This window comes from Fukomys damarensis, unplaced genomic scaffold, assembly GCF_012274545.1.
Source record: "Fukomys damarensis isolate Sample0158 unplaced genomic scaffold, DMR_v1.0_HiC HiC_scaffold_37, whole genome shotgun sequence".
In the NCBI taxonomy this organism is placed as follows: Eukaryota; Metazoa; Chordata; class Mammalia; order Rodentia; family Bathyergidae; genus Fukomys; species Fukomys damarensis.
The window spans coordinates 1,102,596-1,113,528 of NW_022900949.1; the positions used below are offsets into that span (position 1 = coordinate 1,102,596).

The window sequence follows — 10,933 nt, forward strand, 5'->3', positions numbered from 1 at the left end:
CAGCGGCAGGTGGGCTCTCCATGTGCCAGGCGCCAGGGAGGCCGAGTTCGTGTTTCCCCGGTCGGAGGACGCATTCCGAGGAACAGTGGAGGGTGAGTGGGAAAATTCACTGGGGAATAGGAATGTGAATTGAGAATAGGGACTAAGAACAGCTCCTGAGGGACCGGAGGGGTGCGCAGGGGGTTGCCAAAGAGCCGCTTCTCAAAGCCCCCCCCCACCCCGATCGAATTTGCGCTTGCGAGCCAGGCGCCAGAACCACGGAGCTAAATCCCCGGCTCAAAGGTGGTTTTATTAAACAGAGTCACAAGGGGTGGGTCCAGTGTGGGTAAAAACTATAATCAGTGTAAGACCTAAGTCTCACTTCCACTCCACGGAGCGTGAACAGCAGAAAAGTCCTCCACGATGCTGGGTCCTAAAACCCAGCGAGGCTCCGGGAGCTCGACGGAGAAACTAGAAACCCAGGAGGGAACACACCAGGCTAGATGGTAAAAGACCTTTATTAGTCTGGCCAGACTGTGCTCCCGGAGCCAGGTAGCTCAGAGAGGCCACTGCTCAGGGGCCGAGGTCCTTTTTATAGGATTTAAAAAAAATTTTTTTTTTAAACAAAAAAATTTAAACGTAGGTCAGGGCATTCACAGAACCACCCGAGGACCAAGACTTTAAACACATTGCTTATCTCAAGCAGGGAGTGTTCTATGGTCACCTTTTGTCATACCATTTGCCCCTGGGCGGGCTGTTAGCCAAGTTAACAATTAGCATATGAAGAAGCTCAGTCTCTGGCCTATTAGCATGGAGTCACTTTAGCTTATTCCAGTCTTACAATCAGCAGAGGGCCGGGCATTTAGCTCAGTGGTTCCGCCTCCTGTCTTGCAAACCCGAGCTCCGGAGTTCCATCCCCATTACCAAAAAAGCAAAATCCGCCCCCCCCCCGCGCCTGCTGCCAAAAACCCCTATAATCAGCCAAGATTACAAATACAGTCGTTTAGGTAATATTGCCCCAAGAGTAACAAGGTATATCGGTGACATCATTCACCTTGCTGAGTAATCTGCTGTGTTAGTGGTTTTAGTAGGTGGAGGGTGGCCCCTCCCCGGTGAGGTAATGGCCTACCTATGTAGGGAAAGCCCCAGAGGGTGTAGATCCGGCACTTGTGACTTTAATTTTTTTCAGGTGCCCCTCCAGCCACGGCTTCGGTGTGTTCTCTACCCTGACCTCGTGGGCCCAGCCCTGTCCTACTGCCTGCGATGTTTCTACCTCAGTTAGCTGTCTGTATCATTGCCTCCTCTGAAGAAGTACCCCTGACTGTGGTTAAGGGAGAAGGTGTGTAGTTTCCATACAACTGCCTCGGCCTGAGGAGGGCCAGTGTAGTGAAGACCGGAATCAGGGGGCCTTCTCCAGAGAGCTAATCTAATGGGCCTCAGATGGAAGTCAGGTTGTAGGTTAGCAGTTGTGAACTTTCTTTTACGAGGTCAATCTGTTGGATCCCACTAAATGGAGTCTAACACATTTGTCTTTGGTTCCATCACCTGCATGATCACAGAGTTTGACAGCCTCTAGGCAAGAATAAACAAATTTCCCAAAAAACTAGAGCATGTATAATCAAGCATGAGCACTAGGATGGAAAGGCAGGTTCTGGAAAGAGCCACATTTAGAAACTTCTTTTTTTCCCCATACCCCTGTCCTCCCTTCACCCCCTCCTCCCCTTCCCTATTTACAAAAACTTTATTTCCATTTTTTAAGTTTCTTATATTTTTTTCTTTTCCCTTATTTCCTTTCTCCTCCCTTTCCCATTTCCCCTACACCTTTATCCCTTCCTGTTTCACATTGTCAGTTATACCATCAAGATCTTATTTACGATTATAGTAGAAACTGTTCTTAAGGGACTGGAATAGCAGTTGTAACCCGCAGGCTCTTAGACACCTTTACTGATGGAGGTTATCAATAAGCCTGATATTTTGTCATAATGACTAATAACAACGGGTAGCTACCAGTGTAGCTGGAAACTTCCAGAAGGGGCCAGCAATTGGAGCCCCTTTTTATGTCTAACTTTATTACTATGCCATTGTGTTTGCACATCTTTTGGTTATTCTTTTCTGCTGTGTTTAAGATCAAGTTAGCATGAAACCTGTGTACACCAATATTAACCTCTTGTTATCTATCAGGGTCAGTTGAGTCTCCTCAGGCATTACTTTGGAACCGTGCATTGAGCCTGTCTGCTCCTCTGTCATTATCAGCTGTCAGGATGGGTCATGGCCTTGCTTGACCGTGTTGCTTTCGGTAAAAGCATCAGACTTTTCCCTCTTGGTGACCTCCTTTGGCGTACTTTATATTTGTTGATTTTTGTCTTCTGACGCTGATCAATCTCCCTGCTCAGGAGGTTGGGTGACTAACCAAAATTATAGGAATAACCCCTTCCCTGTGATCCTGTGACCGACCCTTGGACCATACTTAGCTCTAGGCTTTCCTTTTCAGAGACTCAGCATATCTGAGAATAGTAGTCAGCCTGGCAAGATGTTCTGGAGAGAAATCCTGACGAGAGAGGCAGTCCTCTGGGAACTGGGCCTGTGCTTATTCTTTAATACCTCTTTCTGCCTAGAACTGTTATTAAACTCATAAGGTTCTTAGGAATGTTTGGTCCTGTCAGTGAACTTACCTGTGCTATAAAAAGCAGTCAACATCATTCTTGTGGGACATAAGGGGAGTTAATTTCCAATTCTGCCTGAGGACTGAAAGACAGATACATTTGGACTAAAACTTTTACATTTATTCTTTTAGAGTTTCAGGATTAAACCTAGAACAGTTTTTAATATGGCCCAGATAAGTGAAGGTCAGCTTCACTCTGGAAGGGACCTAAGAAGGGGAAACTCATCATTCTGGGAAATTGGTCCTGGAATCTAGCTACAAAGGAGGGAAGTGCCTTGGACTCAACACTTGTAAATTGCCGTATTTCTCAGGTGCAGAGCAGTGGAGACAGGATAGAATGACTCTAAGTGTGGCACAAGAATTAAATCCTAACCATCTTAGGTGTGGAAAGATAAGTTCAAGAGGTTTCCCAGTGTGGGTCTGCAGTCCATAGCAAAACATGTTTCCAGGGCTGGAGAATCAGCTCAGTGGCTCCGTGCCTGCCTCATAGGTGCAAGGTCCTGAGTTTGATCCCCGGTACAAAAACAACAACAACAACAAGCTTCCAGAGACAAAAACTATGATTGACTCCACCTGCAATGCCAAGCAGAAAATGAAACCAATAATCATCAAATCCGAATGGCTGATTTTTAGCTTCTTGAAAGAGTGAGAGAAAATAAAAGTGTTCATCAGATTCCCAGGTTAAAATACGGGCATCTGACTTTTGAGTTTCTTTATAAGCTGATAGAGGGGTCTTGTAATCTCAGTATATCCTGCTATGCAAAGGCAACAAAAGCCTGTGATTCCTAAGCATCCCCTTAGTTGTTTTAGAGTCTTGGGCTGTGGGAGGGAAAGAATTGGTTTAATTTTTTCTTTCCCCAGCCTTTGGGTTTCCTTAGATACGTTAAAGCCCAAATATTTTTCCTTAAGGCTGCCAAGTTGTGCCTTTGAAACCTTTTAGCCCCTGTTAGAAAATTCAGCAGAGCAGGGCTGCCTTGGCTTAGAGAGCTCTTCTGAGGGGACAGTTGACAGGATACCTTCTACATTATTACAAGACTGACCTGGAAAAAACTATATTATTCAACTCCAAAACTATATATTCAACTTCTGTTGAATCAGGAGCTAGGGATGTCCTCATCTTTCCCCTGATAAATAGTTGACAATTTTAAAATAATTGAAGGGCTTCTCATCTTTGTTAGATTTTTAAGAAAATGTTTCCCGTTCAACCTCCTGTCTGGTTGGCAGGCCAGAGGGCATCTTGTTTAAGGGCTGCTTGGTTTCCAGGAGGAACCAGCTGTTCCCCTAGCTGCCTGTCTTTTGACCTTCTAAAATGAAGATTAAAACAAATTGAGATAATATTTATCTCTAATGTTGTGTCAGCTTGCAGTGAACAGGGACCATGCTTCCCTACAGTTAATTTGATTTACTGACAGAAGTTTTCCCCCGTCCTCTCTGTATGTCTGAGCTTGTCTAGCCGGATGCTGCCTCCCTAACGTCTCAGGAATTTCCTTTGTTCTCAGTTTTCTTTCTTCTACCTCCCTGCCAGATATAAATGAGATGTGACTGTGTACTGTGCTTGTCTGAAATGCCACATAGCCAATGAATTTGCTAAGCCCATGTGACCTGTGCTCTTTATAATGGTGAAAAAGCTGTAAGATGTCTGTAAGCCTGCCGCGTCCTGGGAGTGTACCCTTCCCTCAGTGAGGGCCAGTCTCTTGGAGCGTGAACTCAGGCTGACCCCCCTGTGCTGAAAATGCAGCTTGCTTTTTGCTTTCACCCGAGACTGCCGGTGTGCTTTCCGTCTTCCCAAGAAGAGCTGCAGCCCAGAGCTACATTCTCTGCTCCGGCAGTACTGCTTGTCTCTCACTAGGAATCAATATATGTGTATCAATATATGTGTATTGTTTCCCTCGGTATCGGTGATTGAAGTCAGGACCTTGTGCTTGCAAGGCAGGCATGGCGCCACTCAACTAAATCCTCAGCTCATTTAAAAAATATTTTCCCTTTTCCTTCTTTTGTTTTTCTGGTACTGGGGATTGAACTCAGGATCTTCCACGTGCCAGGCAGACGCGGTGCTACTGAGCTAAATCTCTGGCATCAATGTTTGACTCAAGAGTAACATTACATCTTTCTCGTGTAGTTCATGGGTCTGAGTAAGTCCTCTAAAGACCTCAGTGTACACATCAGGGTCACCTGAAAACTTGCCTAGATCTTGTTTGATCTGTTTGAGGTCATTGAGTGAAAGGGACACGAGCGCAGGTAGTCCCATATTCACCATTTACTGATGTCCTTGAGGGGCTCTGACACAATCAGCTACAGATGGGTATAATCCAGTGGAGGCTTCGATCACAGCTGGTTTAGAAGCCTCACCCTGAGCATCGGAAGAGAAGCAAGGGAACCTCAGGCTCAGGGATATTGGATGCATCTCTTGGTGCCTTAAAGGCCAGAGGTGTCTGCTTCCCTCCCCCGTATATTTACATTTTGAAAATAAACATTATTTCTCTTTTTTTTTCCTGTACTTGGAATGTAGCTCAAGACCTTGTACTTGCCAGGCAGGTGCCCAACTGCTGCTACGTCCCTGGCCCCAGGATCATCTGTTAATGCAAAGAAAATCTGAACATAAGGTAAGTCTGACCATTTTCTCTCTTTTTGTACTATAGTTCTAGTTGTGAAATAGTATCATAAGCAGTACTTTTCTCAATATTGCATTTTGGGACCTGGGATTTAGCTCAGTGGTTCTGTTGCCTGCCTCGAAAGTGCAAGGTCCCGAGTTTGATCCCAGGTACCAAATAAAAAAATAAAAAATAAATAAAATTTCATTTTGGCTCTAGAGGGTAGGCAGATCGTACGACTTTGGTATGGAGTTTTCAAAAGAAATCCAGAGAAAGAATGGTGTCTCTTTAATTTCTACTGATTTCTACATCCTCAGTGTCCCCTGAGATGACCCACCCCAGAGCAGGTGGCTGCCGTCTGGAAGTAGAACATAGGTCGGGTCGGACTAGCCACCTTTTACCAGTTCACCATCCTATCTTCCCTGGGAACCCACACTCCTAACCCAAGAGCACAAACTACAGTTGATCCCAGGTACAACAGCCCTGTTTAAAGAAGGAAGCAATGATAGCAAAATTAAACTGATGATCAAGAGATCTAAACCATTGCTTTCTAATTCTCTGAGTGAGGAAAATAGATTCGTGGATAAATTAGAGCACTTCTTAGTCTGCAAAAGAGACCATCGCCTCCAGAGATGGGCAGAGTTCCCACCCTGGGCCTAGGGCAAAGCTCCTGAGACATCTGTGTTATTTGTCTAACCTTCTGGCCAGTCTTCCTCGGTGGTAGGACGAGGCTGAGCTTTCTTTAAAGTTTAATCTAAAATGGCTGTGTCTGCGAAGCTTCGCTGGTTCCACTTATAATGAGCCTAGCAGCCACAGTTCACATGTTAGTAAAGGCACATTTATAAGTGTCCTACGCACACATGCAAGGAAGAGAAAGGCTTGCATCCCTTTTTTACTTAGCGTACACAGGGCTCCTCTGATAGCTCTCCTCAGTGAAAAAACTTGTTGCAGGCTGCCTCATCTTTAACTTCCTGGAGGGGGGTTGTGGTCTAACCGTAAGGAGTTCTAAAGTTAATTCCCAGTGAGTTGGAATAGAAAAAAACTTAGGGCTTTTTCTAACTAACAGAAAAGTCCAAACCTATAGCTCAACTTTTTTGTTTGTTTGTTTGTTTTTGGGAGTCAGGGTCTCACTATGTAGCCCAGGCTGGTCGAACTCAACAGTGACCCTCCTGCCTCAGCCTCCCGAGTGCTAGGATGAAAGGCGTGCGACACCACGCCTGGCTATAGTTTAACTATTAATGGAGGCTTACTGAGAGAGCTCTAACAGTGTTACCTCTGGTCACTCTGGAACAGATAATACCAGATCACCACAATAGTCACCTTTCACCTCACTGAGAATTCAGGTAGAGATGATAGATGTGTGGAGATTTTTCTGTTGATGACATGATCCAGTTGAAGGGATCTAGCTTCCACTGATGACCTTTGACCTCAGTTTCCCTAGTTCAGTGCAGTCAGATCTGTCTCCAGAAAGGAATCCAGCTGCCCATTAGGCCACTGGCTTTGTTGAGGATGGGGATTTGCCAGAGGGTCTGGGGAAACCTGTCCTCTGCTTTAGGAGTGACAGCTGCCCTAAGGGCATTTAGCTAGCTGGCAGAGTTAACTACTTCGTTTGAATTCTACAAGGGTCAGATAAAAAGCCTAAGCTGTCTAAAAACCCCAAATTATTACATAGCATCTTACTATTATAAAAAATCCATTTGTCAAAAAAGGGTTTTGGGGGGCGCTGGGGATTTAGCTTAGCAGCACCACGTCTTCCTTGCAAGTGTGGTATCGTGAGTTCAATCCCCAGTAGTCCCCGCAAAAGAATAAAAAGCTTTTGAGGGAATTTAGCTCAGTGGTGTCATGCCTGCCTTGCAAGGGCAAGGTCCTCAGTTCAACCCCAAGTACTGCAAAGGGCTTTTGAAAAGAAAGTTTATTCCAGTAAATAGAGATTAAAATCAGAGTGGAGCAGCTAGCTGGGAAAAAACAAGTTTATTGCATCTGTGTGGATGGGCAGACGGTGGGGGAGAGAGAGTGGTAGCTAGCTGGGAGAGATTTCATCCATGAGAGGATGGGCTGACACCAGCAACGAGATGTGTTACCAATTAAGTGGAAAGAAAATAGGCTTATATAAGCTTTAAAGGGGCTTAGGAATCTGGGGTGAAATATTTATGACTAGGACGTTCAAGGACAGTCTGTTCAGGTGTGTACAGAATTGTTGGACTTCTTGGGACCAGGGGGGCTGTATATTACATTTTGGGTCCTTTTGCCCTATTTACTGAGGAGCTGCTATTGGTTGCTGAAAGCAGCCTGTTTGCTCTGTCTTGTTGGATTAAGGCAGGCCTGACACATAGCATCTTACAAGTTCACACCCAAAGTTTCAAAGTCTGCAATTTATTAGCAAACATATTTTTCTCCCCTACATACGTGAATGATGAGAACCAGCATAAGAGAGGAGAGAGAGAAGATTGGGTTCTCCCTTAAATTAAACGTGTTCCTCGTCTAAGGTGACTTTTTTCTCTCTTGGTACCGGGGAATGAACTCAGGACCTTGTGCTTGCAAGGCAGGTGCGGTGCCACTGATAAATCGCCAGCCCAGCTAAGATGACTTCTTTAACTTCAGCATTAAAATGCTCATTTCTGTGGGTCTTTAGTGGGGAAAAGTCGGGGCAGTTTTAGAGATCCTCCCTTTAACTCTGCATGCTTCTGTGAGGAAACTGTAAAGTCATTGCTTCTCAGCCTTATGGCTCAGATCGGGGAAGCTGTAAAGTGGCAGGGAAATATCAGAAATGAAACCAGGAAAGGAGGTGTTTTCTCATGCTTATGGTAAGTTGTTGAGACACCTTGCTCCTAGTCATCACTCTCAGCCTAGAAAAGCAAGAATGGGCAATCTCAGGAGCTAAGGTTGGCTTCTCATCAGCAGAAGATCAGACCAGAAAGGACACAGAACAGGCCCAACATTTTCTCTAGAGTATAGAGGAGAATTCAGCTGGAACTCTCAGTGAAACCTGTCCTCCAAGTTGTAAGAATGGCCACTGACCTATTGTCTTAACTAGTGGATGAGGTCCTGAGATTTATTTATTGATTAAGATTTATTGGCACACTTTAGGGATATAGTACAGTCGCATTCATCATTGGGATCTTGTACTTTACATGATGTATCTTGGTTCTTATTTTTGTCCTCATTCCCCTGCCTTTTTTATGTACCAGGGATCGAACTCAGGACCTTGTGCTTGTGAGGCAGACAGCGGAACACTGAGCTAAATCCCTGGCTCCCCTGCCCTCCACCCCTATTTACAGAGACTTTGTTTCCATTTTTTCCTTTTCTCATGTTCTTTTCACTTCTTTCCCATACCCTTCCCACTTCCCCTACTCCTTTAGGCCTTTTCTTATTTCACATCTGAGATTTATTAATAGGCATGTATATTTCTCAAATATAAAGTAGATTTCATTTAAAAAACCCATTTTACAGAATTTCATATTAAATCCCAGCAGGGGGCGCTCTAGTGCTATGGTCCTAGCACTGTTGCCTGAGATAAAAAAGCACAGGGTTCAAAAGAGTGAAATGGGTCAAGCAAGGAACATCAAAATAAATTTAGCAACTAAGTCCAAAGTACAGCATACACAGAACAGGGAAGTCATGTTCTTTGAAAGGGGCCTATCTTCCTCTCTTCTCACATTTACAGGTGTCATAAAAAAGGACAATATATTTTAAGACATAAGTTCAAGACATCAGCAATTGACAAAGGCCTGAATTCAGGCCATGTGCAACTGATACACAGGAATGACAATTGTGATTATCTAAGGGAGTCCCAATCCAGAATCTGTGAAACAAAAGTAAACTCCTGCCTCTGTCCAGCGATCTCAGAATGGTACGGGGGAATAGCTGTAACTCCCAACGTGCCTGATGTTAGATGCGCGAAGTTGAAGAATGAATTTTAAAGAACAGTGGCGGTTAAGGGTGGGAAAATATATTGGCGAATAAGAATGAGGACTAAGAATAGCTCGTAAGATACAGCAGGGTCCCGAATGGGTTAACAAGAAGCCCAAAAGGTAGTTTTATAGATCAGAGGGGTGGGTACAACATGGGTAAAAGGTATAAGCAACCAGTAAGACTAGTAATGTAGTTGCTTGGGTAATACTGACCCGTGTTAACAAGGGTACACGGATGACACCGTTAACCTTGGCCAGGACTTGGTCTTAGTCTTAGGGGTGGGAGAGGATGGTCCACTCCTGGTGAGATAATGGCCTGTTTATGTGGGGAATCCCAGAAGCTTGGTACCAGTAATCTCAAGCTTGTGTTCACCTCTTAGGGAAGTGTGCAGGTCTGGTCATCGTGACTTTCGTCTTCAGACGCCCTTCCAGCCACAGCTTCGACGTGTTCTCATCCTCTGCACTGACCTCCACGGTCCAGCCCTGTCTGCCTGCCTACAACATTTCTACTTAAATTAGCTGTGTCGTTCACCAGGAGAGGGTGACTGTCTGGCAGCCATTTTTTTTTTTTGGTACTGGGGATTGAACTCGGGTCCTTGCGCTTCACTGAACCGCTGAGCTAAATCCCCCGCCCGGCTGGTAATCATCTTAATACTAGCAGTAAAGCTACCTGCTATAAGCAATTTGCAAGCATCAAACCGGGACTTAAACTAAAGAAGAAAATGGGAAGACATTTAAGGAGGATGAAACTCCATCCTATTTCCGGCTCACAGAAGGCGAGCCTAGAAGACAGTGAAGTGGAACAGATGGAAAACCATCCACCTGGACTCTCAGGGATGTTAATAGTGACAGTGAATGAGGCTCTAGAAAAATTCAAATCAGAATTAGTTTCTGAGTTAACCGCGGCGTTGACGACCGCGATGACAGACATGTTCAGTGAATACAGAGCACACACCGTTAAACGACTAGAGGAACTTGGGAAAATACTGGAAACCATGAACGCCGAACACAGGGAACAAATGGAATCCATGAAACAGCTGCAGGCGGATATGCAGGAGATCGAAAATTCACTGACAGTACCTGCAGCAGAACACGCTGTTGTGAAGACACAGTATCAGATATAGAGGATAGGACTGCGGTTAGTGATCGTGAGAAGAAAGGATTCAGTGGTTCTGCCACCTGCCTCGTAAGTACAAGGTCCTGAGTTCAATCCATGATACCGAAAACAAAACAAAACAAAAAACAACAAACAACAATATACCTGCCTCGTAAGTACAAGGTCCTGAGTTCAATCCATGATACCGAAAACAAAACAAAACAAAACAAAAAACAACAAACAACAATAAAAAGGACCATGAAAAATCCAACAGCTGCTAGATGATCCAAAGAATTATAAAAGATTAATTGGAGTCAATGGAAAAAGCAGCAGATAGTGCAAATGACATAAAAAAAATTTTTTTTTTTTTTCACAGAATGGCAGAAAACTTTCCAAACATGGAAAAATAATCTGACATACAGACAGTGAGGCATTTAGAACTCCAGTTAGCTTTGATCAAAAAAAAATCTACCACCCTGTTGCTTTTGTTACCTTGTGTGTGCCATACTGTTTCTCCTCTGTGATACCTGTTTGCCATTTCTGTCTTGGAACCAGCTGTGGACTGAAATCTATGAACTGTGAGCTAAATAAACCCTTTCCCTTTTTACTTTAGTTGTTAGATATTTTGTCTCAGCAATGAGAGAAAAGCAACTAACACGGAAATTTGGTACCAGAGAAGTGGGTTCATTGCTGT

At 44.4% G+C, this 10,933-nt stretch overlaps 1 long non-coding RNA gene across 2 annotated transcripts; it reads left to right on the top strand.

Annotated features, from left to right (window-relative positions):
• The first annotated feature begins 9 nt into the window (after positions 1-9).
• On the top strand, positions 10-10,371 carry LOC104876337. Of its 2 annotated transcripts, XR_784313.2 has the most exons (4): positions 10-92; positions 1,169-1,318; positions 5,151-5,244; positions 9,524-10,371. It is a non-coding gene; the product is annotated as an uncharacterized LOC104876337 (long non-coding RNA). The 2 variants fall into 2 exon arrangements; XR_004515541.1 differs by lacking the exon at positions 1,169-1,318 and having other exon boundaries at positions 16-92.
• Positions 10,372-10,933: the final 562 nt, after the last annotated feature.